The sequence below is a fragment of the Taudactylus pleione genome, unplaced genomic scaffold (assembly GCF_031769625.1).
Source record: "Taudactylus pleione unplaced genomic scaffold, aTauple2 ptg000642l, whole genome shotgun sequence".
In the NCBI taxonomy this organism is placed as follows: Eukaryota; Metazoa; Chordata; class Amphibia; order Anura; family Myobatrachidae; genus Taudactylus; species Taudactylus pleione.
The window spans coordinates 4,548,444-4,554,443 of record NW_028285044.1 but is presented as its reverse complement, the minus strand read 5'-3'; positions in this window follow the sequence as shown (position 1 = coordinate 4,554,443).

The following is a 6,000-nucleotide window of genomic DNA, read 5'->3' as shown; positions in this document are numbered from 1 at the left end:
GAAACCATTGGTAACATCTAGTACCATCGCAGCCTCACGCACACTTGCACAAGCTTTGACCTTACTCAGAAATTGCTAATTTCATCGCATGCTATGAGTACTCAGGCTGTGTATGGCAGCGCAGCGGATAATTTGTGCACGCCCATGCAGCTGTGTTCAAATGCACTGGCACGTCTGCATTTCGCTGACACCCCCCGTCACCTCCTCCAAACAGCACTTCCTGTCAATCACTCTGCGATGGGTCTGAGAAATCACTGCGATCGTGGTACTGAAAGCAGTGGCTGGTTTGTGCACACGTACTGCGATGCATACGAATGCGCAGAACGCAACAATCGGCCAATTGCGTGCGTAATCGCATTTGCGATGTTTGCTGAATCAGGCCCATACAGCATTACCATAACAGCAGTCATTGCATCACAATGAGTATTTATAGAATTGTTTGTGTATAATATTTTCTTAGAACCAATGACATCACTGCCATTTCAAGCTTAGTACAGAGTCAAGGCTATGGGCCTGATTCAGAGTTGTATGGCATTGCACAGCCGCAGAGAACCACCTGTGCAATACAGTACAACTCATATGCAAATGAAGCAGGAGGTGTCTGGTGTAAATAGAGGCCTCCTCACTGCATGGCAGAACCGAATGCTGCATCCTACATAGGCAAACGCAGGGGGGGTTTCCGTCTGCCTGGAAACCCCCCTCCCCAGCCCACACCATAACCACAATAGAAATAGTAATGTAATAGAATTTTACTAGTGCTGCATATTCTTCATAGTATCACAAATTAAATAATTAGCATCACCTGTGGATCTTTTAACATGTATCAGTCAGTAATAAATAACCTGTGCACCAACTAGGAGATCTGGAAACAGTCACTGTTATACCCCTTTTCCACCTAAATTCCGGGTCTGACCCGGAGTTGGAACAAAGTTCCTATCCGGATCAGACCCGGAATTTTGCCGGCGCTGACTCTGATATTCCCGAGTCAGCGCCGCTCACACCGCAGTTGGGTCTGCATAGACCCAGCTATTGCGGAGTGAAAGTGGACGCTTGGAGATGACGTCATCTCCAAGCGCCACTGAAGCCGGACCAATCGGCCGGCTAGCAGCGCACTCCAGGTCTTCGTGACCCGGAGTGCGCTGTTCCCATAGCAGGGTTTCACGGGCTACGCCCGTCTTAAACCCTGCTAGTTACCTGGGTTGGATTGCCGGGTCACTCGACCCGGCGATCCAACCCTCTGCCCTTTTACACCAGGGAGCTGCCCGGGTTAACCCTTCAAAAACCCGGGTTTTAGCTCCGGTGTAAAAGGGGTATTAGGGATGTGCTGCTATAGAGCCCAATATATACACATATGTCCAGGGCAGTGCTAGGTTATTCTGCTGCTCCCTCAGGCTTCTGGACTTGCTCTAATACTCTGGAATGGTGCCTGCATCTAAAATAAAAACATTCAGCTCAGGCAGGATGGCCCTACTACCGCATCTAATGGGTTACTGTGATCGCTGGTCATGTATATGCTGGAATTATGACACACAATACACTTTGTATGACGCATATTAAAGCTGGTCAGGGCCGCCATCAGGGGGGGGGACAGTCGGGACTACTGTCCCGGGCCCAGTAACTTTGATAGAAAAGGGGGGCCCGGCACACTCCTACCCCCCGCCCGCCGTTACTACTGCCGGTCTTGTGAAAGGGGCTTCTACTTTAATTTTAAAGGGTCCCCCTGTCTGCCCAAGCCGCTACTGCCTCACCGTGGAGGTAAAAGGAGCCCGCTGTCAAAGAGATCCGTCCCTGCTGACTGTCCCCGACTCCCCTCTGCCGATGTACAATAAAGTTTAGTTGGCGCGCGTGACATCTTGACGTCACCGGGCGCCACTGAAGGAGAAAGAGGAGCCGCTGCATGACCTGAGGAGCAGCAGTCTGGCACAGAAGAAGATGGGTAAGTAGGTTCATAGGCAGAAGGGGGCTGGAAACAGCATGCTGGAGAGACAGAACATAACTTTATTACTCACATAGACCTATTAGAAACAATATACATCTACCAGCAGCCTGTCTTATAGATATTGCTCCTGTGCAGCAATCCCTCTTTTACTCCTTTTCAGCTTTCACTTTAGTGTACAGGGCTGTCCCTGCTTTCCTACATACTGACAGAAGTTTGGTTCATGTCTTTCCAGAGCACCAAATACCTATAGCACCAAATACATTTCAGCAGCTTGCTATTTGCAGACACTGGAGCACCACAGCTGGTTTTCCTTTTTAATCTAGAAATTACTGTATAACGCTAAAATAGCGCTGTTCCTGTATATCACACTATGGACCTTATTCAGAGGCGGCCGCCTCGATGTTTGGCCAGTGCGCATGCGCACGAGGGAGCCAGCTCCCTCGTGCGCATGCGCGAGACCCGCTACGACCGACAGTGCTGGTCGTAGTGGGTCTCTTTCCAAAGGGGGCGAGCTGTCGATGTTGATTGACAGCTCGCCCCATTTGGAAGGCGGGCCGGGGGGGTGGCAGCCCAAACGGAGGCATTCCCATGGGAACGCCTACCATTTGGGGGAGAGTTCCGGCTCTGACAGAGCCAGAAGCTCTCCGGGGCTTTCGACAAGTGAGACCCTACCCTATCAGGCCCTGAATCAGGCCCTCTTTCTGCTGATCTTAAGAGACAAAGACACCATTGTTTTAAATCAACACTATTGTATGAAACCAGAATGCTCTTACAAGACCCCCCCAATTACACCTACAATAAAAAGGGGGGAAATGAGGGGGAGAGGGAATCTCAGTAGGCGCTGTCAACCATGCTGCTGTTTCAAATGGAGTAGTCAACTCCTAACATAAGCTAAAAACAGAAAATAGATAAGAACAGCGCTAGATATATCCAATAAGTATTCCTGTATATATCAGTTGATAGTACAGATAGTATCCAATGAAATAGAAATGGAGTGCTTGTACCAATGATGATAATACAATAATCTCTTGAGTAGAGACAATGAGTGTTCTATATGACTTGATTGAAATAAAAATATATAATTTATTCCTTAAATTTAAAAATATATTTGTGACAGAAAAAAGAAAATTGCCCTCCAGCACACTGCAGATAAATCAAAAATACTTGAATCCTACATGATAATAGAAACTCAGAGGTATTGGTTTACATACATTTGCAAATATATGAATAAGCGCTGGGCCGTCGTCAAGGCTCCTCTATACCAGCGTCCCTAAAATTAAGGGGTTCACGTCCGAGAAGCAAGGCACCCCAAAAAATTCCAGCCAAGGACCACCCCCAGGGCATCACACGAAAAGGGGAAAAAAGGTGATAGTGATTCACATAGAATATTTTTTCACTTTTCTATGCGTTTGTGTATTATTTATGTCATTTTAATTCTTTTACATCTCATTAACACTTATTGATTTATCTTTACACACCTATCCTTTAACACTTCACTATCACCTTTTTTCCCCTTTTCGTGTGATGCCCTGGGGGTGGTCCTTGGCTGGAATTTTTTGGGGTGCCTTGCTTCTCGGACGTGAACCCCTTAATTTTAGGGACGCTGGTATAGAAGAGACTTGACAACGGCCCAGCGCTTATTCATATATTTGCAAATGTATGTAAACCAATACCTCTGAATTTCTATTATCATGTAGGATTCAAGTATTTTTGATTTATCTACAGTGTGCTGGAGGGCAATTTTCTTTTTTCTGTCTTCAGTGTAAACCCCGCCCTTTACAAGCACCTGTAGTATATTAAGTTGATTGAGCAACTACCATATTTTTTGCTTCAAAATATATTTGTACATTGGCTAATGTGCACAAAAAATTAACATATACAACAAGATAAACATACAAATGACAGTAAAAAGATGTAATAAGGGGTCTCTTAATGTCAAGCGACAAACTCAGTCCAATGGACAAATGGTTCTAATTGCATAGAGAGTCTCTGTATAGTAGTAGCAATCTCAGTCCAAATGACAATAGCAAGTATAGTACCACCAGTCACTGGCCTACAGATGTATATCCAAAATATTGTCCAGCTAATAAATTAGTTACCAGACTCAGTAGAAGAGTCCACAGCCTAAGGGGTATGCAGAATTCCTGCACTGGCGTGCTGACGATACGAATGGAGGCTGGAAGATAGAAGAAATTATGCCGGTCCGGTGACAAATCCAAAAGGTTCCAAGTGCTGTATATGGTATGATGGGGGATCTAAACGCGTTTCGCTGTGGAAGACCTCACAGCTTCCTCAGTAGCATATGTCCCCATGTCCAGTGGATGGCTTTTTATACCCTTACATGATTGAGAATCATGTACAGCTGTTATCCAATCAAGAAAGCAATTAATCAAGCCATATAGAAAACTACCATAAATCACACATGTACTGATTCATACCGTTAGGTACACCTTATAAATATTAAAATTTCATAAGTATGCATAAATCCCCAAAAGATACCTGTATCTACGGAACACAGTGTCCGATCATATGGTTTTAGTGCAGTTCATGTGACCCAAAGTGGCCTATAAGAGCTCCGTAGCGGAGCCTTTATTTCTACCAAGACCCTCAGAGTACTGAGGAGGATACATTACATAAGGTTGCGGAGTGTGTAACCTAGACACTAGACCGTTAAGGAAGGACATCTGTGCCTCTCTGTTTTCACATGAAATTTGGTCGTGTAGACCAACAAGCTGACTGACAAATGAATTTTGTAACTCTCTTTCATTGTCAAAGAAGCGCTGGAGTCGGGCATCCTCCTGTGCCTGGAATTCAGCATCAGAATCTCGCAGCTGATTTACCAGGATTCTGGTCCTTGTGTGCGTGGCTAGAAGTTTTTTTCTTCCACTCTGGTACTTCAAAGACTAGGAATAGAAGAAAAGAAAAAATACATTTACAAATGAAATCAAAGCAGTAATGTCAACATATATGTGCTTGTGGCCTACTGCACACTAGCTTCACATTGCAACAGATACATTGAGTTTGGATTTCAGCATAGTCATACTATAATGACAAGTCAATACAGGACAATGTTAACATTCCCAAAAATAGTGGGTGTATAGTAACTTACTGTTCCTGCGCAATGTCGGAGTCTCAGTCTGTGCAGGAGTTGGCGTCCCACTCGCACTGCTTCCACTCGCATCAACCACACCCTCAAGTGTATTGGTGTCTGGGACCCCCGTGGCAGCCATCGGATCTGTGTCACTTATCTCTGTGATGTCATCAAAGAGTATTGGTGGTGTCATTGGGCAGGATTGGCTGTTCTCCGGGGTAACACTTTGTGAAGATGCACAACTAGACGATGATATGGCAATGGGATTAACCAGTGCAGAATTGCCAAAGACTTCATTACACTGATCGTAGTAAACCCATTCCATTCTGGCAGCACCACTTTTCCGCCTGTTATGGTCATGAACTTTGTTGTAGTATTTGCGCAGAGCTCTCAGTTTGTTCACTACCTGCTGCTGGTCCGCACAATGCCCCTTGAGGTGAGGACCTTAGCTATGTTTGTGTAGACTATCGCGTCCTTCACTGTGCCACTAATATGTTTGCGGATCTCCTCCTCCCCTCTGACTGCCAGCAGCTCGTGGATCTCCTCATCCTTCCAGTGCGCCATGCTTATCTCTCTCTCTCCTTTTCTGCAGCACAATTGTGACATCAGACGCCAGCGCCACTGCCCCACCCACTCGCCATCTCAGCCAATAAGTGCTGTTTATTATGCCCGGAGTTGAAAAACCCAGGTCTGCGCCTTTCAGACAGCCGCAAACCCGGGAAAAACCCAGGTAAATACCTGGGTCAAAGTACCGGGAATTAGGTCCCATGTTGACCCTTTCAGACAGAAAAAAAAACCCGGGTTGACCCGGCTAGAGTCGGAAAATTACCGGGCTCTTTTCTCTGTCTGTAGGGGTATTAGATAGGGATCAATACAGGGCTTGGCAAATCATAGAAATTAGATTACAATGGTGCTTAAAAATGTTTTCCTTTTCTTCTGAACACTGCTGTAATGCTGTGCTCTGAGGAGA